Raw genomic sequence first — 23,059 nt, 5'->3', positions numbered from 1 at the left:
GGAATTTAATGACTGAGTAAAGAAATCTGATATGGAATGTCCGAACATTGATACAGAAATATCGTACAAATCAAACTTATAGTTTCAATATTTTGCCCCCGGTAAAACCCTGGTGTCTCTACAAATTTGGATACCAGAATTCTGATCCGATTCTAAACATCGTTGCCATGTAAACCATACAGAGCATGACATTATTTACTATTACTTAATTAAGATTTTTTATTACTTATTTTTTAATGCATCATCATGATCTCAGAGTTTTGGCTGATAATACCAGTATGGGTTTCTCTGGAATATGCATGTTGTTTTGTTGTATTGAAACTTTTGTTAAAAGGTTTGACATTTTCGTGGTAATATTGTTTATAAATAGTTTTATTATTGTGAAAATATTCCAGAAAAAAACCAGGTGAGCTACAGAACTTTGTGCATGTCGCAGTATATTTGCATATATCATTATAAAACTGATTATTAAACCTGGCTCCTTTCCGTAACTCCAGCATGGTTCCATCTTCTGAGTGAGTTCGGTTTTACGCCGCTTTTAGGAATATTCCAGCAATATCACGGCGCCCGACAGCAGAAATGGGCTTCACACATTATACCCATGTGTGTTTGTTTCTTGTCTAACGCTGTACTCAGCGATATTCAGGTCGACTAACTGACAACATTGTATATGTCCGTTAAGTGAGGGAGTTGGTTTTAACGCCGCACTCAGCAATATTCCAGCTATATGACGGGGGTCTAAATAATCGAGTCTGGACCAGACAATCCAGTGATAGACATCATGAGCATCGATCCACGCAATTGGGATCAATGACATGCATCGACCAAGTCAGGAAGCCTGACCACCCGATCCCGTTAGACGCCTCTACGACAAGCATAGTCGCATTTTGCGGCAAGCACGGGCTGTTGAAGACCAATTCTACCCCGGATCTTCACGGGTCCACCAAATTGGGATACGATGACATGCATCAACCAAGTCAGCGAGCCTGACCACCCGATTCCGTCAGTCGCCTCTTACAGCAAGCATAGTCGACTTTTACGGCAAATCAAGGGTTGTACCCATGTTGGGAATCGAACCTTTAACTTGGGCTTTAACCCCCACAATATTATTATTCAGACACTTTTCACAAACTGTTGCAGGAATGAGTGATAGCTAAATAGACATGATCAAATTTAACAACGGTTCTTTCAATATTTTTCCATTACATAAAAAAACAAATTCGGTATACTCTCCTTTGACCCTCAATTAATACGTTTTTCCCCGTACTTTATACTTATTGTTCATAATTCTTGGATAATTTTTCTTTCATAAGCATCATTATGATTAAATTGCATTAAAATGTTAAGGCGCTTGGCAACTCATGGTTGACCATCCACTGTATTACATCTCCATTTTTTTAATGATGAATACCGCTAAAATTTACCATTTATTATTTCAAAATCATTTGCGAAATTTGGAACAAAATCCAAGCCATATTACGGAGAGGGGCGTCAAAATCGGCTCTTCTTGGTGTACCCATATGGTGAATTGGTGTGACGAGTCAACGCTTTAACCTCGCTAGACAAACTCCACCGCCAATGGCTTTGTCGGTTAAGATTATTTATATAAACAAATGTCAAATCAGGTTAGAATGTTGTATATTTCATGCAGGTGTTCACCAGAATAGTCACGTGATGTCATGGCTACGAGTTTAGCCAATCGGGAAACACTTCCGTTGCACGAGTTTTTCCTGCGTTAATCCAGACTCTATGGATCGAAGCAGACGACGCTTACTTTCTCAATGCACCGGTGCATGTTAAATTAATTTCAACAATTCATTTAAATTCGAGATTACAATGGGCTTAGACCCTATTTCTCATGTTTATAATATGCACGCGCTCCTTTGAACGCTGCGTTTAAAACTTTGGTATGTCATGTCCATTATGAAGACTTTTCACGAAGGAACATTTTTCAGCTTGATTTTCTGCCCTGCCGTATGTTTTCACTTTGGAGAGGACGTTGAACAAAACGACACGGTAAGTGCAGCAATATGTAATTAAGCAATCTGTTGGGGAACATATAATTATGTAAACGAATAATCGCAATGGCTGTAACGATTCGCAGATGATGTGATGTTATATTCGTAACAAAACAGCACCAGGGCACCAGGCCGGTAAGAGCGTTTCTCTGTCACTGTGTGTGTAGGCGAACTGAAATAGGCCTTCGCGTAATTTTTAAGATTTTATTCCACATAAATAACGACCCACACGCAAGAGTGTGTGTGTATCTGTGCGTGGCTGTGTGTGCCTGCGGGTGTGTGTGTGTGTGTGTGTGTGTGGGGGGGGGGGGGGGGGGGGGGGGTTTGTCCCATGTCGTCAATGAATGAAGGATATTATTTAATGTAAGAATACAGCATGTACATAAAACATATTGTTTCTAAATTCTGTTTATGTTCTGTTTATGTTATTGTTTCCAACGCCTCCACACATTGGCCAACAGCATATGTTTACATTCAGAGTATTTGCTGCGAAATGACCGTTTTAACCATTCATCTAGCTCTATCTTGTCCAGCTCTGTTATGAAAGGTGTAGTAACATCAATACATGCTGTTTTCTTCGTGAAACCTGCAAGCTGTTGGTTTAATATCAATAAAACCTGGCATTAATTGCAATAAAAACGAGTTTAGCTCCGTCGATTCAGCAGTCTTACTCCGACAAGGTTAGTTGTTTGGTTTGCTGTAAGCAACCGCAAACTTAGTACCAGTGTCTAAATAGGGAGGGGTTAGGTGTAACTTTTTCCTTCGGAATTTTTGTCAACAAATCTTCACAAGGTGTGACTCATTGACCGACATCTACATGCACACAAAGATTCTTTCTTTCTTTTTTAAAAACAACAACCGAATTTAGATTCAATATATATGGGAATTGGTTTGTTTGGAATTTTGTTTTGTCAAAGATTAATCTAAAATATTTTTATATAGTGAAATTTGAAATTGACGAGAAAACTGTCGATGCATGATATGGCCTGAAGAGTAAAGCTAGATGGGTTTTTTATATTTTGATGTATAGAGCTCGAACATAAGTTTGTTACTGATCGTGATATAAAGATCAGTTGTCAAGGTCATCGGTTGTTTTGCAGTTTGTACATTAATCACTGTGGTGTTTAGTTGCATAGTTTAGATCTGCAATGGCTCTTTGAATTCTTGAACTTATTTTGTCTAAATGTGTCGAGTTAGAAAAACAATGTACCATTTAGTAATCCTTTTATTGTGAAGGGATTTATGTTCATATAGATTTACAATTTGGAATATAAATTTTGAAATTTTGAAATAAGTTGCTATTTTATATTAATGTTTTGATCCTCTTGCTAAGTTTAAGAGTTTCGGAGTTGGCGGGGGTAGAAAATAGTTCAGAAAATATAAGTAATGTGTTGAGGAAGGTTCCAGTTCCAGCCTTTTTTCGAAACTATCGTAGCCCTAAGATATCGTAAGATTGCCATAAATCTAAGATAGTCCCATACCTGTGGTAAGTTTATGTTATCTTAATCCATGATGGCGGCATATTTTTCCCATAGATAATTTTCAAACAAATAATCTGCTTTACGTTCAAAGATTGACAATTCATTTGGTTAAACTGTGTGATTCAAATTGACACTTCGAAAAAAACGAAGAACGCATCGAAGATATCACGTTAGAAATGTTCTTAATCGCAACAGCGATCCACATAACTGAGTCGATTGCTTACAATATACAGTCAAGTCTCGTTAATCCGACACTCGTTAATCCGACAATCGGCTTTATCCGACACTAATGATGGGAACCGATTAAATCAGTGCTATTTAGACCCGTTAATCCGACAGTCTCGCACTCCGACTCCGACACACCTAATTTGCAACGAATTACCGAAACCACTCATTAATCAGTCTCGTTAATCCGACTCAGTGATCAGCGTACTCCGTGGTCATCTGCCCGCGAGTACACGGCCAGTGTTTTGATGCGAGGCGAGTCGGCTGGTATTTCTATCCGAGTCCATGCTGAAGAAGTGTGAAACAACACATCTTTTCGATAATTTGGGAAGGATTAAAACGGAAGGTGTCGGCAGGCTCTATAGTAATGACCGTGACCTTATTGATAACTCAGGGGCAGCTAATCTTATTGATTTAACAAGGAAATACATGTGATCAAATATGCGTATCGTATATTTGTATAAGGAATATATCAAGTTAAATTTTTTCTAGCAAAGATAATTGTGTTTGGTTTCGTTTTCAAAACAACACCTATTCGTGAAATATAATGGATATGTAAATAACAAAAGAAACTTACATTGTCTTTGTAACTCGCTCGTGGGTGCGCTGCTTCGTGAACAAGTTTTGTTTTGAGTGGTTCCAGGTATAATGTAATTTATCTATAAACTTGACTTTTGACATAAACACAAAAAGAAGCAGTATTGTGAAACTGACCCAGTATACATCAAGTAACATCAGGTCTCGTCATTGTCATTTAGAATAACGTCCCTTAATAACTTTCGTCCTTGACTTTGTACGTGATGTGTTTACATAAAGCTCTGCTCTCTCGCGAGAGGATCATTAGAAGGGAAAATAGTGAAGTATCTTTTTTGCGCATTATTTCAATTCTAATAACTATAATGTAGTAACACTACACTTATTGATTATAAAATTTATTGGGTTTGAAAAATGCCTTTGCATAGCACAGCGTTCACTTGTCACATCACTGGAAAACACAACACTAACACACATGAGTTCTCTGATAGGGATCGTAACTTTATACGATCTGCGACATATTTAATATAGTTTTGAAAATGTATCTGATCTCAACTTGAGATATCTTATCTTTGAACGTAAGTTGTTAAGATTAATCGTATCTAAGATCGCTTCGGTCTTTAATGTTTCAGCCCCAGTTGTGACGCGCCAATTCATATAATGAGTTAGTCTCTAATGTTTCAGCCTCAGTTGTGACGCGCCAATTCATATAATGAGTTAGTCTCTAATGTTTCAGCTCCAGTTGTGACGCGCCAATTCATATAATGAGTTAGTCTCTAATGTTTCAGCTCCAGTTGTGACGCGCCAATTCATATAATGAGTTAGTCTCTAATGTTTCAGCCCCAGTTGTGACGCGCCAATTCATATAATGAGTTAGTCTCTAATGTTTCAGCTCCAGTTGTGACGCGCCAATTCATATAATGAGTTAGTCTCTAATGTTTCAGCTCCAGTTGGGACATCTCCTGTCATAATGGGCTGGTCTCTAATACTTTCGCTCCAGGTGTGTGGCACTAGTTCATATAATGGGCTGGTCTCTAATATTTTAGCTCAAGTTGAGATGAGCCACTTCCCAGTATAATGTGATGTTTACTAATGTTTTAGCTCCAGTTGAGAAGCGCCACCTCCTAGTTTAATGTTATGTCACTGTGACTTTGTACTTTTAATGTTTTAGTTCCAGTTGTGACGCCCCACTTCATATAATGTAATTCAGCAATATTTAGCTAAATGGTGTTATTGGCCCACCTGATAAATCTACCTTAACTTATAATCTTAATTTTAATTCCAAGCATATCAAGGTATCCTATGTCCACCATAATCTGTATTTGTTTACCAAATATGGCAAATAATCACCATAACGTGTTTAAAGACATCCTGATTAAAGCCTCCATGAAGAAATCATTTCCCCCTTTTTCTACCATATTAGTCCCGATAAATAAAATGATTAAAAATATATTTGCCAGAGGTTGATTTTGGTTGGGTTTGGTATGGCGTGACAGAATATGTATATGATTCATTTTAACATAAAATTTGGCTGTTATCAAAAATGTTTAGGTGTTTCAATATTTCTACTGAATATATATATTTCTACTCGTAATATGGAAGCACCCGAATGTGACAAGTAAAGCCAAGTAAGCGCTCTTGTTTGATATCTAATTGTCCAATAATTCATATAATTGGAAAGTACATTTCCTGACGGTGATAGACATATGACATTTATGTCGCAGTACACATTCATTGAGAATTTACAGTGGTTAATGTTTACTGGTCATCGACCAGTTATTATTTCCATGTTGTTTCTGACATATTCCGTGGATAAAGTTGACTGTACCAATAACTTTTATTTTTGTGAAACTATGAGCAAATGCGCTCATTTCTGTCGGTGGAATAACATTCAGTTGATTTCTGTTATAACGCTACGATAGGGAATCAAAACAGTGGAAATAGAACCTTCCCGTCGACTGACTGTACCAGTTATCGCCATCGTCTTAACAGCACGTGCCACGTGATCACGCGCACCGCTTCAGTTTTTCAAATTGCATTTTTTAGTATCTCGGGTATCGCACTCAATTTCTTTTTCATCATGAATAAGATAATATTCCCTAAATCCGATCTACTTTATTAGTAGCATCAAACAATTGGCGGATTGGTGTCCCGTATAATGCATGTGTATCCAAATAGGTTTCAGAACTGTATTTTGGGGAAGAAATGACAGACAGATAGAAAGCAATGACAGAACTGAAAATTCATCATCGTGTTGTTTGATTTATATTTTCGCATGAAATACTCACGTGACACAGCCCACGCGTCTTTTCTAAAGTTGTATTTCAGCAAGGTCATTATGGTGGTATTTTCTAATTACATCCTCACTGGAGTCCATTTTATTCATCATTTTCGGATAAATATTTCTCTCTTCTAATGAATACGAGCAAAAGTAAAATGAGATGCGATCACATGCGCGCTATAACAGGGAGCTGGTGATAATTGGTCCTCAGCGATAACTGGTCAATACCCATATAAAATCCCGATAAAGTTTAATGTGAGTTTTTTTTACATCAAAACAAAATTGACGGAAGTGGTCGTGAGTAGTTCGTACGCAGACTGTCAAAGAGAATGTTGCAATACGAGTGACAGTTAGGAGTGTATATCTTGAAGAAATCCCGATGACCATGTAGGTTTCAGTGTCCGTGCTCTTTCATTAGTGATAAAAACAACTTCGAGGTAATTGACATCGGACATTTTCAAAGGACAAAATATGAAAGATCGCTAAACAGCCCTTATAATACTCAAATTGACATCGCTCAATATCTGACATAATTATTATTTCTTAATAATTAACAAGATTATAACATGCTACCACCCAAGAGTAAGTACATGTAGATCCCATCAAAATAGTTTTTCATGGGTTGAAATCTACGAACCTATTTTCGATCACTCGTAACTTGGGCGCTGTATGTCATAAAGGATATTGCTTCATTGTGCAATCACACAGACCGCTTAATTATAATGCAGGTGTTAGGATGTGTTGTTAATGGTTTAAATCTAGCTTACAAAAAGCTTGAAACGAGATGTGTTTCACAATGACCACTAGAAAATATACATCCTCATCTCATCTACTATTATTTCGAACTTGGCTGCCTCACTTAGACCTTTGCTCAAAATATACTTGTATGGTCAGTCCTTGAAATACAACTTTTTCTTTCATATTGTTATATAAATACGACTTTAGAAGTGTATTTTAAACCTAGGTATGTACATGCACATTCAAAGTCATTCGTGATAGTTTATTTCCAGTACAGTTTTCCATTTTATCCATTCTACAAAAGGAAAAGTTTGAACTAGATAATGATCGTTGGTGAATGAAAGTAATGGAATTATTTGTCATATATTCTTGGTATTGAACTTCGAAAATATAACTAACACAAGCTTTAAAACTAATGGTTTTCAGTTATTATGTCTTTCCTTTTTTCTTTTGGTCTAGCTAAACTACAGCTTGGTGGGAACACACACAATTATAAATTGTGAAAAAAGAACCACAAGAAAGCATTCATTTTGCTCTTAGACACGATTTTTCGTTTACAAATTCTATTTCTTACTAATGCAAAACAAAGTAATTATTACTTAATACGTACGCCACTAATCGAAATATTTGATAATCAATATAATGCACAGTGAAAAAACAAAATGAAAACTATTTAAAACATCAAAACGAAATCACAGTTAGTCTACTCTGAAATCATTTTGTCATTCAGAAATCGATTGTGAATTTACCTATGTATTGCGTGTAGATCTAATTATATTTACTGTTTTTGTTTTAAATTGAACCAATGCGAGATTCTAATATATGAGGCTATAAAAAACATAAAGTTTAATATTGGGTCCATTTTGACAGCTTTCTCACTGTAAAACATTCCATTCCCTTACTCAACTAAATGCACAATATTTTCTTGGAATATCAAACCTTTAAACAGAGATGAAAAGCACATTCGTCAACATACCAAAATCAGAAAACGGCCCCATCGTCAGTGTTAGTCTAAAGTACTGTGGGCAATGCTAGAAAAATGCTTTTCTGGCTTCATTTAATAAATACGAGTCATAGCACTATAAAAAGAACATACATCAAAATAAAGCGAATTGACCTAATCTAGCCTGTCCTAACTGACATTGTGATTACCCTTAAATGCACTTTTACAGGTAAAATGATGATAAACTTAGAAAATATTCGTGTGTTGTCATGCATGTATGAAACGGCCTATAACCTGAGGTAATTTCCTTAGAGCTGTCCCGAGGTGTGCATTTTCACAGGTGCAAATGCCACCCGAGTTGGGGGTGGTCTCAAACTATTGCTGTTATTGTACTTGATTGACATGTGCGTTGATGGGGTGATATTTAAGATATGTACTACATCATATTTGCTTGGAAACATGATGGAATAGTTAAAAGCTATGAAACGGAATGAGAATTGGAAGGTTGAGGTTTTGGTATCAAGAATTATTTGTAGTTCTACAGATTGTTTCTTGAGGTAGCATTTATCTCTATATAAAATGGGCAATAGCTGAAGTTCCAACCAATCTATGATCACATCACATCATATAATTTCCTTATGAAAATCACCAGTTCTTTTTCGCCTCGAAACCAGCACACATCCATCAATAAGCACCATATCATGGGTTGCGGTGTGCAAACCAATGACACGATTACCTTTACCTGATGGTACCATGGGTGCGTTTTTGTCCATCTGCCGATAGCCACATATACTCAGTGGAATGATTCATCAAGGTAAATTATCTGGACGCCCTGACTGTTATAGTTATGAATGGCCCTGAGATAATGTGACCTCATAGTCAGGATGGAATATGTTCCCCTGAAAACTGCTCGGTTATCGCCACGCACAGTGTATCAAAATTTCAACTGTTGGAAAACAATAGTTAGCGCAAACGTTAATTGTATCTTTTGTTTCGTCCCAAATTCTACTACAAGTCAGGGTTATCTTCTGCTCATAAAACTTGTACACTATACGCCTAATCACCTTGTATCAAAGCTGTCTAATATCCTTTTACGTCCCGTTTTTGTTTTTGAGACCACCCCCATACTTGTTTTGTTTCATACCGTAGACTTGGTCGTATGAGTTCAAAACGCCATAGCTTGGGCAATTCGCCCTATATAAATTAATAAATGGTTTCCCGCTGTCTCTCTAAAGTGTAAAGAACTTGTATACATTTCCTAGCACAGACTCCATGTCGTGTACCATGGCTATGGCTGTGCGAGTGGAATGTAACATGCATCACAGGAGCAGTGTTGACAAAACAAACGTCGTGTCATTTTGTCATTTTAGAAGATGCACATCTAGAATTTTCTCAAATGATTTTTATGTGTGGATTAGATGTTTTATGAAGACTATATTGTTATCATTATACCGGAGTCACGTGTGCATATTTCTATAGTTCATTTCCGACAGTACTTTAGTGATAAACGGTCTCTTCCCATTTGGGATATCCTTGTCTACTTTCTAGTTCTGTCAAAGTGAATATATTATTATTTGGAAACTGAAACCACGTGTATCCATTATATACGACCACAACATCAGATCAGCTGTTTGACGTGACGTCATTCACGTCAGAACACGCGAGGTCAAATCACGCGCACCTGTCCAGACGACAAAATCACAGCAGCGGGAAATCACCGACACAAATCAAATTGAAGATTGTAACGTCATTGAACGAAAAGAAATAAAGCGTTTACTCACTGCTGACCTTTCAGATAACATATCAAATAAGAGTTGAAGACTTGCAATAGATTATCATACGTTAATCGAGATTACAGTCTACATCAATTATTTGTAAATTTGATATTTATTAGATCTAATATCCATGGCAGAAATACGAGCAGTGTCCTGTGATAATATATTCCATTTTCTGAGGCTATTTATAATATGTATTTGATGCATATGATGTATTTATGTACATAATTGATTAACAATTATCTTGTACAATCACAGCATGTACCATGACTCACGGAAAATACTATTTCAGCAAACCACAGTTTCAAAGAAAGGAGAAACGAATCAAAATCGAACTTTACAGCACATCGTATCCATAAGCGGTTAACCCAATTGCAAAAAAGGTATTATTGTCATCATTTTAGAACCCGTGAAGATCCGAGATAGAATAGGTTTTCAGCAACCCATGCTTGCCGTAAAAGGTGACTATGCTTGACGTAAGAGGCGACTAACGGGATCGGATGGTCAGGCTCGCTGACTTGGTTGATGCATGTCATCGTATCCCAATTGTGTGGATCGATGCTCATGATGTCAATCACTGGATTGTCTGGCCCAGGCTCGATTATTTACATACCACCGTCATATAGCTGGAATATTGCTGAGTGCGGCGTTTAACAAAAAAAACAAAAACAATTCATATATTCATACAATGAGTTGGTCTCTAATGTTTCAGCTCCCCATTCATATTCTCCCCATCATGGTCTTCGGTCATATATTCAGCCTGTGAGCGCTTATCATAATCATCAAACATCATCTAACCACCATCAACCTTCAAGACTTCAAGCTACTATTATTCAACACCACTAAAGTTCCTTATTCTGCCTGACCCCCTGCCTACAGCCTATTTACCACTGCCGGCTCCCAGCTCAAGCGTTCCTAGAGGCCAGCCGCCATTGTTACTCAGCGACCAGGGACACACACCCCTCAACTCGGCTTTTTCAAACGACTGTAATTTTCTTTACTGCCACTTTTTTTTTCTTATGGATTCATCTTTTTCTGCAGGGGTAAATATGACCTCCCCCTTTTATCCACATCCATTTTCTCCACCCCCCATAATAATGATGATGTCTCTCTTTGTCCCAAGTGTGGGTCCAACAACCATGCCTTTCAAGAATGCACTTGGGCCCCCTACTGCATAAATTGCCAAGCCCAAGGCCACACATCCAACCAAAATACATGTCCCATCAAACAAAAACATATCCTAAAAATCAACAAAAATATTAAACAATCAGACCTCCACAAACCAGCAACCATCCCCTAATACAATTTCACAACTGATGATCAAGAGGACAACTTTTACCCACTCACGGACCAAACCCGTTTTAGTTTTCTAGAAAACTCCCTTGATTACGATATTATTGATATTCCCACTCCTAACTTAGAAGTCCTGAATATAAATACCACTATCAAAATATCTAAGATAAGAGTAATAAATCTATACCATACAAAAACCAAACCCTTTAATAACGACGACTTAGAAATTCTAACATGTTTCATAGAACCCAATACCATTATCCTCGGGGACCTTAATGCACACCATCCATTTTGGGGAACAAAAAAAATACAAAGATAAATATGGAAGACTATAGGTAGGCTGGATAGATAGTAGCAACCTAATTTCATTAAATGACAACCAACCCATCCGGTACCCAATAAATCATCTTCAAAATCCAATAGCAGTGGACATAACAGTAACTACAGTACTGGTAATCTTTTAACAAAACTAACTGGGAAGTTCATAATGACCCATGGGGCAGCGACCACTGCTCAATAAAAAAATCATTAATTATAAACCACCCACCCACCCCATCTGAACCCCCCTCGGACTCTCCCCAGCAAATAAAATTTAATTTAAAAAAAGCTAACTGGCAACTGTTTACAAAACTATGCAACCAAACAGACATAGACCAAATACATGACACAAATATAGACACGTGCACATTTAACACAAATCGAATAAAATAAATTACATGAAATAGCCTTAAAATGCATCCCCACTAGATCCACAATCTACACCCATCACCCAGTCCCCTTGTGGAACTCTGTAATTTAAAAGAAATTAAGAAAAAGGCCCTTAATAAATTAAAGAGGGACCGTTCAAAATTACTTTTATTCATAAATCTTAGAAACAAAACAAAACAACTCATCAAGGCAGCAAAAAAGCCACTGTCAATCTTTTTGTAATTCCTTGAAAATTGGCAATAACAATCCTATGAAACTGCGAAAAAGATTTAAAGCCATAAAAGGTACCTAACCCAAGTTACACGAACATTAAAGACCAATCCACAAATAAAGAAACAGCTAATGTTATTGCTGCCCACTTCACCAAAACCAGCAGCTCCACCAATTACCCCACCACCAATTCCAAAACGCCATAAAAAAAAATTCCAACATACACAAAAAGACCAGACCATACCCACCTACCTATCAACAAAATACTTAACATAAATGAATTACAAACAACCCTAAAAAAACAAGAATATAGCCTCAGCCACAGGTCTCGGCGACATTGGCTACATTATTTTAAACAAAATCCCCATAAAAATTTCCTTTTACAATTATACAACATATAAAACAACAGGCCCTACACCATCAACATGGAAACATGCAAAAGTAGTACCAGTCCTGAAACCAGGAAAACCCCTAAATGAGCCTGATTCATATCGCCCCATTTCACTAACTTCCCATTTATGTAAAATCATGGAATCAATTATAAATAACAGCATAATATTTCAGTAAACAATCTTATTCGCCCAGACCATTGTGGCTTCACAAACAACAGACAGACTTTAGACCACGTTTTACATTTGGAACAAGACATTAGGACGACACAAGCACAAACACAATATACACTGGCCATATTTATAGACCTCAGCAAAGCTTTCGATACGGTTTGGCATAATGGCCTCATTCAAAAATTAGAAAATATAGCCATTAATGGGAGAATTTTAAATATCATACACTCTTTCCTAACAGACAGAAATATCACAGTTAAATCCCATGAAACATTATCAGATACCCACCCATAAGAAAATGGCACCCCACAAGGTAGCATATTGTACATTTTAATTTCATGATTGATGACATTTTTCTCAAAACTATTAAAAATAATAATAGATCAACAGCAAAATTTGCAGACGACATTTCCTTCTGGACATCCTCATCATCATTAAACCTAATTAAAACCAAAATACAGTCTGCACTTAACAGTATTAAAAAATGGCCTACTAAGTAGGGCTTTCAAATAAACAATGAAGAAATCACATTTCAAAAAGAAGCAAAATTTCTAGGAGTAACATTTGATCAAAATCTCACCTGGACTCAATCTCACCGCGAACTAGACTTAAACCTAATGAGGGCCATCAGAGGCACCGACTGGGGATCAGACAAACAAACACTTCTTCGTATATATAAAACACAAATACAATCAAAAATAGATTATGCCGCTCCGGTCCTAAGTGGCATTACAAGTACAAATCATAATAAACTAAAATCTATATAAAGCCCTAAGAATAGACACAGGTAGCAGGACTGGAACTGCCCACAATACACTATTACTAATGACAGGCACACTCTCAATCACACACCGCAGACATCAATTTAGCTTAAACTCATGTGCTGAGGCCAAACATAACCCAATATACAAAACACTCATACAAAAAAATGACAACATTATAAATTCTACAATCCCAAAATTCAAAACCCACCCTACCTTACTCCCCTATTCAAACTATTACATACCCACAATCTCACCAACATTAAAGACACTCCCCCACCCCAAAATTATGTACTTGATCAACCAGCACCAGAAATAGACACCTCACTACACAGTGTACTACATACACAACCCAACATCTCCCCTACAGAAAATAACATCATTAATACTTAACCACATACATACCAACTGGCCACCCCCCACACACATATACTCTGACGCCTCACAAGATAAGAACGATAACACAGGACTAGGTATCCCTATAGACCAGGCCGAACCAATAACCCCTAATTGTCATTATAAAAAGTATACTTATACTATTAGCCATACTTACAGCCCTCCATCTGGTAAAAACCCTTAAACAAAACAACTTTCTAATTATTTCAGACTCTCTTGGCTCATAATAGCAAATTCAAAACAAATATTTCAAAACCCGACCAGACTTAATAAACAACATCATCCATTTCATTTCAGAATAAAAATCAGTACGTAAATCTATAAGTCTACTATGGGTACCTGGCCATTCCAACACACCTGGTATACATTGTAGACATAGCAGCTAAAATAGCCATAACTCATCAATCCCCATTCATTGATCTCACACTTCCAAAGCCGAGCTGAAATCTAAAATAAAACAATACATCAAAATTCAAAATTTCTACTACATTAACCTGGATTAAGGCTATATTTCATAAACCTATCTATAAATACCACAATTTTAACCATTCGACCTTTTTTGATAATATATTATCCCGTATTATCAGTGGCAATTAAAATCTTAACTATAATTTATTTAAGCAAAAAAGACATCTAAATGGTAAATGCCTTATTCCCTAATATCTAGATCCCTTTTTTAACCAGTGTCCACTTTAAAGCACTCTCCGCTCTCGACGGGTGGCCCAGTCGTCTAAGGCGCCGCGATTCGCTGTGCAGATTGGCGTCCCTTGGGCACGCCAGAAACCTATGATTGTGGGTTCGAATCCCGGTTCGCCCCGATTATGTTTTTAGGTCTGTCAGCACCATACCCGTGCTCGTGGGTTTCACCGAAGTGGTAAACGTCTAGGACCTGCATCACCTCGGACTTTCCTCCCACATTAAGCTGACACGCCGCGATATAACTGTTAAAAGCGGCGTTAAACCGAACTCACTCACTCCACTCTCAACTTTATCAATCTGTCCCATCTCACGATCAGCACAGTATTTCCTTACTATTCAGTCCATTCAACGCTCCAGCAGAATACAACTCAATTATCGATTTCATTCTTAATGCTAAACTCATTATTCATTAAATTCATTAACCATCTATCCCCTCTTTTGTCATAATAGCTTAAGACATAATGCATACTTTTAAATACATTATATGAAAACATTAGACATAGGTGTTATTAGATATAGTTTATAGTTTTTTGGGTATGGTGATTTATCTATATCTATAATATTGTTCATATTTATCATTCCCCAACTACCCCGTCTACGAAATATATTAACTGTGAAGTAGACGTTAAACCCCCAAAATCCAGTCCAGTCCAGGTTCAGCTCCAGTTGTGACGCACCACTTCATATGAGTTGGTCTCTAATGATTCAGCTCCAGTTGTGACACACCACTTCCTATGAGTTGGTCTCTAATGTTCAAGCTCCAGTTGTGATGTGCCATTTCATACAATTAGTTGGTCTCTAATGTTCCAGCTCCAGTTATGATGTGCCATTTCATACAATTATTTGGTCTCTCATCTTTCAACTCCAGTTGTGACGCGCCAAATCAGATAATGAGGTGATCTCTAATGTTTCAGATCCAGTTGTGACGCGTGACTTCATATAATGAGTTGGTCTCATATGTTTCAGATCCAGTTGTGACGCGCCACTTCCTAGTAATATGAGCTGTTTTTTATTATTTATGTCCAGTTGAGACGCATCACTTGGACGAAGCAGGTTATTTTTCCAGACATAATGACTTTTACAATAAAACGCGCCACATCATATAAGTCGGTCTCCAGTATTTCAGCTCCGTTTGTGACGCGCCACTTCATATGACGAGCTCATCTCTATGTTTCAGCTCCAGTTGTAACTTGCCACTTCATATAATGAGTTTTTCTCATATGTTTCAGCTCCAGGTGTGATGCACTAATTCATATAATGAGTTGGTCTCATGATGCCAATCACTGGATTGTCTGGTCCAGACTCGAATATTTACAGACTACTGTCATTTAGATGGAATATTGCTGAGTGCGTCAAACAAACAAACTAACAAATACGTCATATATTAAATGTGTTGGTCTCTTATGTTTCAGCTACAGTTGTGATGTGCCACTTCATACAATGAGTTGTTCTCTTATGTTTCAGCTCCAGTTGTGATGCGCCACTTCAAATATTGAGTTGGTCTCTAATGTTTCAGGTCCAGTTGTGACGCACCGCTTCATATTATTTGGTCTCCAATGTTTCAGGTCGAGTTGTGAGCACCACTTCATATAATGATTTGTCTCCCAATGTTGAGCTCCAGTTGTGACGCGCCACTTCACATAATGATTTGGTCTCTAATGTTTCAGCTCCAGTTGTGACGCGCCACTTCAGGTAATGAGTTGGTCTCTAATGTTTCAGGTCGAGTTGTGAGCACCACTTCATATAATGATTTGTCTCCCAATGTTGAGCTCCAGTTGTGACGCGCCACTTCACATAATGATTTGGTCTCTAATGTTTCAGCTCCAGTTGTGACGCGCCACTTCAGGTAATGAGTTGGTCTCTAATGTTTCAGCTTCAGTTGTGAGCACCACTTCATATAATGGGTCGGTCTCTAATGTTTCAGCTCCAGTTGTGATGCAACACTTCATGTAATGAGTTGGTCTATAATGTTTCAGCTGCATTTGTGACACGCCACTTCCTACTAATATGAGCTGGGTTTTTTATGATTTATGTCCAGTTGAGACGCATCACTTAGACGAAGCAGGTTATTTTTCCAGACATAATCACTTTTACAATATTATGGTGTTAACTCGGTGCTACTCTGACCCAATATAGTTTCTATAATCACGTTGACTTTGACTAAATGTAAGCATGTCCTTCTACAATTGTACGTTATACCTAGACGACCAAGGTGCCTGGACATGGGTTACACATTGCAACTGCTCGTGGTCATGTGGGCTCCATTCTGAGAAAGCCATGCTATGCTGGACTTTCTCTGCGAAGAATGTGGTCAGCAGATATAGGGGTGTATTTTGCTGGTCCGAATGTTCCGAGTAGTAGGGAAAGTATAACCTTCCGCATTCATGGTGGAGTGTAAGAATGAGCTGCGGGTGCTGTCCACACCCAATGATACCCCAGTTACCGTAGAAAGGCAGTTGTAGTGTCAGCCGAGGTCGTCTGGAAGTCTGATCTCCAGAGCACATATACTGATAGATATTAAAAAGTTCTCAGCTTCAGGTTAAAATGAAGACCAACCGTTTGACCATTAAAGTAGCACAATAGTTAGTGCAAAGATTTGGAGTTATGGACCCCTGTGATGCATGCCCGTTCCGGCAAGCAACTTTTTGTAGAGTTTTATAACGATTTGCGTATCACTACCAAAATATCATTTCGAAAACAAAATCAAGACTACAGTCAAAACTGAAATGTACCACCTCCAGTAACGATGATTTAGTCTTTTAATGTTTTAGATCCAGCTTAGACGTGCAAAATCCTATTGGCGCCTCTTCATGTAATGAGTTGGTCTCTCATGTTTCAGCTCCAGTTGTGATGCGCCACTTCATATGATGAGATGGTCTCTCATGTTTCAGCTCCAGTTGTGATGCGCCACTTCATACAATGAGGTGGTCTCTCATGTTTCAGCTCCAGTTGTGATGCGCCACTTCATATGATGAGATGGTCTCTCATGTTTCAGCTCCAGTTGTGATGCGCCACTTCATATGATGAGATGGTCTCTCATGTTTCAGCTCCAGTTGTGATGCGCCACTTCATACAATGAGTTGTTCTCTCATGTTTCAGCTCCAGTTGTGATGCGCCACTTCATACAATGAGTTGGTCTCTCATGTTTCAGCTCCAGTTGTGATGCGCCCACTTCATACAATGAGTTGGGCTCTTATGTTTCAGCCTTAGTTGTGATGCGCCACTTCATACAATGAGTTGTTCTCTCATGTTTCAGCTCCAGTTGGGATGTGCCACTTCATACAATGAGTTGGGCTCTCATGTTTCAGCTCCAGTTGTGATGTGCCACTTCATACAATGAGTTGGGCTCTCATGTTTCAGCTCCAGTTGTGATGCGCCAGTTCATATAATGAGTTGGTGTCTAGTGTTTCAACTGCAGTTGTGATGTGCCACTTCATATAATGAGTTGCGCTCTTATGTTTCATCTCCAGTTGCGATGCAACCCTCATATAATGACGCGCAACTTCACTTAATGATTTGGTCTCTAATGTTTCAGTTGTGACGCGCCACTTAACAAAATGAGTTGGTCTCTAATGTTTCAGGTCCAGTTGTGACGCACAACTTCATATCAGCTGGTCTCCAATGTTTCAGGTCCTGTTGTGATGCACCATTTCATATTTGTTGGTCTCCAATGTTTCAGGTCCAAATGTGATGCCCCACTTTATATTAGTTGGCCTCCACTGTTTCAGGTCCAGTTGTGAGCACCACTTCATATTTGTTGGTCTCCAATGTTTCAGCTCCAGTTGTGATGCAACACTTCATGTAATGAGTTGGTCTATAATGTTTCAGCTGCAGTTGTGACACGCCACTTCCTACTAATATGAGCTGTTTTTTATGATTTATGTCCAGTTGAGACGCATCACTTAGACGAAGCAGGTTATTTTTCCAGACATAATCACTTTTACAATATTATGGTGTAAACTCGGTGCTACTTTAACCCCATATAGTTTCTATAATCACGTTGACTTTGACTAAATGTAAGCATGTCCTTCTACAATTGTACGTTATACCTAGACGACCAAGGTGCCTGGACATGGGTTACACATTGCAACTGTCCGTGGTCATGTGGGCTCCATTCTGAGAAAGCCATGCTATGCTGGACTTTCTCTGTGAAGAATGTGGTCAGTAGATATAGGGGTGTATTTTGCTGGTCCGAATGTTCCGAGTAGTAGGGAAAGTATAACCTTCCGCATTCATGGTGAAGTGTAAGAATGAGCTGCGGGTGCTGTCCACACCCAATGATACCCCAGTTACCGTAGAAAGGCAGTTGTAGTGTCAGCCGAGGTCGTCTGGAAGTCTGATCTCCAGAGCACATATACTGATAGATATTAAAAATCTCTAAGCTTCAGGTTAAAATGAAGACCAACCGTTTGACCATTAAAGTAGCACAATAGTTAGTGCAAAGATTTGGATTTATGGACCCCTGTAATGCATGCCCGTTCCGGCAAGCAACTTTATAACGATTTGCGTATCTCTACCAAAATATCATTTCGAAAACAAAATCAAGACTACAGTCAAAACTGAAATGTACCACCTCCAGTAACGACGACTTAGTCTTTTAATGTTTTAGATCTAGCTCAGACATGGCGCCGCTTCATATAATGAGTTGGTATCTTATATTTCAGCTCCAGTTGTAACGGGCCACTTCATGTGATAATAAGGTCTCCAGTGTTGTATCTCCAACTGTGACGCGCCACTTCATGTGTTGAGTTTTTCTCATATGTTTCATCTCCAGTTGCGTACACCACTTCATATAATGAGTTGTTTCAACTGCAGTTGTCATGCGCCACTTCAGATAATGAGTTGGTCTGTTATGTTTCAGCTCCGATTGTGACGCGCCACTTCATATAATGAGTTGGTATCTAATGTTTAAGGTCCAGTTGTGACGCACCACTTAATATTAGTTGGTCTCCAATGTTTCAGGTCCAGTCGTGATACACCACTTCATATAAAGAGTTGTCCTCTAATGTTTCAGGTCCAGTTGTGACGCACCACTTCATATTAGCTGGTCTCTAATGTTTCAGGTCCTGTTGTGATGTACCACTTCATTTATTGAATATGTTTCTAATGTTTCAGCTCCAGTTGTGACGCCCCACTTCATAACACCCGTGAAGATCCGGGGTAGAATAAATCTTCAGCAACCCATGCCTGCCGTAAAAGGTGACTATGCCCGTCGTAAGAGGTGACTAACGAGATCGGGTGGTCAGGCTCGTTGACTTGGTAGATGCATATTATCTATCCCAATTGTGTGGATCGATGCTCATGCCCATCACTGGATTGTCTGGTCCAGACTCGATTATTTACAGACCACCATCATTTAGCTGGAATATTGCTGAGTGCAGCGTTAAACAACAAACAAACAAAACCCATATGGGCGGAAATATGCAGTGTGATACCTTTTTTTATATTTGCAGTGTGGCATTACTGATTCTCGAAGCTGATTGGTCAGTTAAACAAAGATACATTTTTATTGGACAACGGGACTATTTTTCTCTCATTCCTTCATTCACAACTCCACGCCATTTATTCAATTGTTTTACGTGCTACAATCTCACTGATTCGAGATATTTTAAACAAGAAACAGTTTCATATCAACAACATGACTTCACATTATTATTTTTTCATTTATTTCACATGATTTTCCTTTTACAGTAAAACCCAAAACTACGTCTGCGTCGTTCGTTAACAAACATCGATGACCATTTGACACCTGTCAAAGTAAATGACCTCGTTAAAGCGGACGGAGATCTGACAGACATGAAGAGTCGGAACTACTTTTTTCATTCATAAAAAACCGCGATACGTCATTCTATTTGCAACTACAATGCAGAACTGAAGCAATCTCATGAAAGCGAGAGACATTTACACACACTTTACTAAACCAAAGAAGATAGTCACACGCATTAACTTCGCTTTACATTCGTATTAGTTATGCACAGAGCTACTACAGACATTATATAATCGAGCTATATCCATTTGCCATGTACTACTACCGATCGATAGATCGAGGGTTCCTATGAGCGTGACGCACCCAACCCATTTCTTGACTTTCAATTTGATTTAACATAAAAGGATAAGCGTGGTGAAATGAAGTCAGTTTTAACTATCTGGATATATATTTGGACTTACGTTGAATGCTCTGGTTGTGCCAATAGTGTCCCCTTCGAAGCGTGTTTTGTGGCATTGTTTCGTGATCGGTATTTGTTCATGAATAAACATACACGACTGCACGACCAGATCACTCAAAGTGAACATAATATTCCGATACAAATCATTTAAAAACTCCGTGGAAGTGTACCTGACTTCTGATTTTGTGGCCAAGAACATCCAAAATGCGAACAATAACTTTCCCTAGCGTATAACGCTGTGAGTAGATCACAGCTGTCTTTCCTATTCCGATGGTGACCTTGCCCTTCGTTCGAAGCTGTCACTGACATGCAAGTAGACTTGAGTTTAATTTTAACGTTTTCATTATCGGGTCACGAGTTATTCACGAGTTTCATAAACTTGGTTTTACACGGGAGCGAGTTTAGTAGTTTATATATTACTTGCCAATTATAACGTTTTTAAAATTATACTGTTGAGTGTGAATAGGCTGACACCTACACGATCCACGGCATAATCCAATTGAGTTTTACAGAATAATACTTCAAACACGTCAAATGTTGAAATGTATGAAATTAATACCATACAACGGTCCACCGTTAGAATTCAGGCGTCCGTTCCACAAAATTTTCGTAGCGCTAAGGTTATGGCATCTCACATACTTTAAGGGGCGGTCGGGTAGCCTAGTGGTTAAAGCGTTCGCTCGTCACGCCGAAGACCCGGGTTCGATTCGCGACATGGGTACAATGTGTGAAGCCCATTTCTGGTGTCCCCCGCCGTGATATTGCTGGAATATTGCTAAAATCGGCGTAAAACCATACTCACTCACTCACTCACATACTTTAACTTTGACTATATGCTTGCTTGTTTGTTGTATAACGCCGCACTCAACAATATTCAAGCTATATGACGGCGGTCTGTAAATAATCGAGTATTGACCAGACAATCCAATGACCAAGTCAGCAAGCCTGACCACTCGATCCCGTTAGTCGCCCCTTACGACAAGCGCAGTCGCATTTTACGGCAAGCAGATTTGGATATCTGTGTTTGTGTTTGTGTATTATATTTCCAAATGGAATGTTTGGACGGATGACGTCACGAATCTCCGCGTTGATATAGTTCGCTTTAAATAATTAAAGTTTGATGTTTGATGGATTGGTTTGTTACGGTTTATATATCTGTCAATATAAGGATGAAAGTTGTATTTGTTGACTTTCATCAGCTGATGAAAACAGTGCCATGAAGCGCTTCGTTCGATCACAAAAAACAGCAGTCAGCGGGGTCTTCATGAGAGTGTTGTCCCTTTAGCCCGTTTCCATATAAGGATCGTACACCATCCATTTCAGATCAGCCAAGAGTCAATATATGCAACACAAATGAACAAATAAGCGCAATTCAGACAACAGACCCTTCCAACCATCATCGCGAATCTTACAGTTCGTTATCCATGCATTGTTGATTTCTCAGTTGCGATTTTGGAAAACGAAATAATTTTAGAGTAATTGTGCTTAGCGTTGTATTTTGAACATACGGCACTGAACAAAACAATAGCCTGCGCATCTGAGAAGATAGAATCACACACTACGTGAAACGGGTCTAATAAAGTCTTATGACGTCATTCTTTTATCAACTGGCACGAATGACGTCATATTGCAAGGGGCATAAGCCATGGTGTTTTTATTATGGAAATAGAACTCTTGGTTAATGTGAACAATATTAACTGATTTAACTGATAAAATAAATTAGATACTAGTGATATTTTATTGTTTTCCCTCTGAAACTACTAAGTAAATTCTTTTCATGATGAAAAAGTACAAGAAAAAATAGGTTTATTTTCGTGTGAACTTGCCCTTTAATGAATAAAGCTAATACTCAAACAGTGAAGTGTAAAACAAAAACTCATGCAGATTCATTTAAACCAGCTACAATACAATTTTGGAATATACTAGACATATTTTGAACACTAAAATTTGTTCCTGTGCATATCACTTTATAAGCTTTACATTTCTCTTTGTGTGTGTACAAATTACAATGTTCTTCGAAATGAAGTATATTTTTACCAACATGGTTACTCTTTACAATCAGTGCTATACGGAAATTCAAATCCAAACATTAGATTGTATGCAAAACTTCATATTAAAAACTGATTATGTTTATTATACATACACATCTAGCTTGGCATGTATAATTCATTTGTTACATTTAACTTTTACTGATGTATAAATTGCATTATGTATTATGTGTAATGGAGCGGTATTAACAAAAAGGCTTCACTTGTTTACCAATCAAG

At 38.1% G+C, this 23,059-nt stretch overlaps 1 protein-coding gene across 1 annotated transcript in view; it reads left to right on the top strand.

The window, feature by feature from the left end:
• Positions 1–1,859: 1,859 nt before the first annotated feature.
• LOC124133314 (serine/arginine repetitive matrix protein 1-like) overlaps positions 1,860–23,059 on the top strand; it is a 33,627-nt gene continuing 12,427 nt past the window's right edge. Inside the window, exon 1 of the mRNA XM_048401184.1 lies at positions 1,860–2,016. The gene's annotated coding sequence lies outside the window, so the exon portion shown is untranslated. The remainder of the gene's footprint in view (positions 2,017–23,059) is intronic.

The sequence above is a fragment of the Haliotis rufescens genome, unplaced genomic scaffold (genome assembly GCF_023055435.1).
Source record: "Haliotis rufescens isolate VD_foot unplaced genomic scaffold, xgHalRufe1.0.p SCAF_21, whole genome shotgun sequence".
Lineage (NCBI taxonomy): Eukaryota > Metazoa > Mollusca > Gastropoda > Lepetellida > Haliotidae > Haliotis > Haliotis rufescens.
This window is presented reverse-complemented; position numbering and strand designations above follow the sequence as displayed.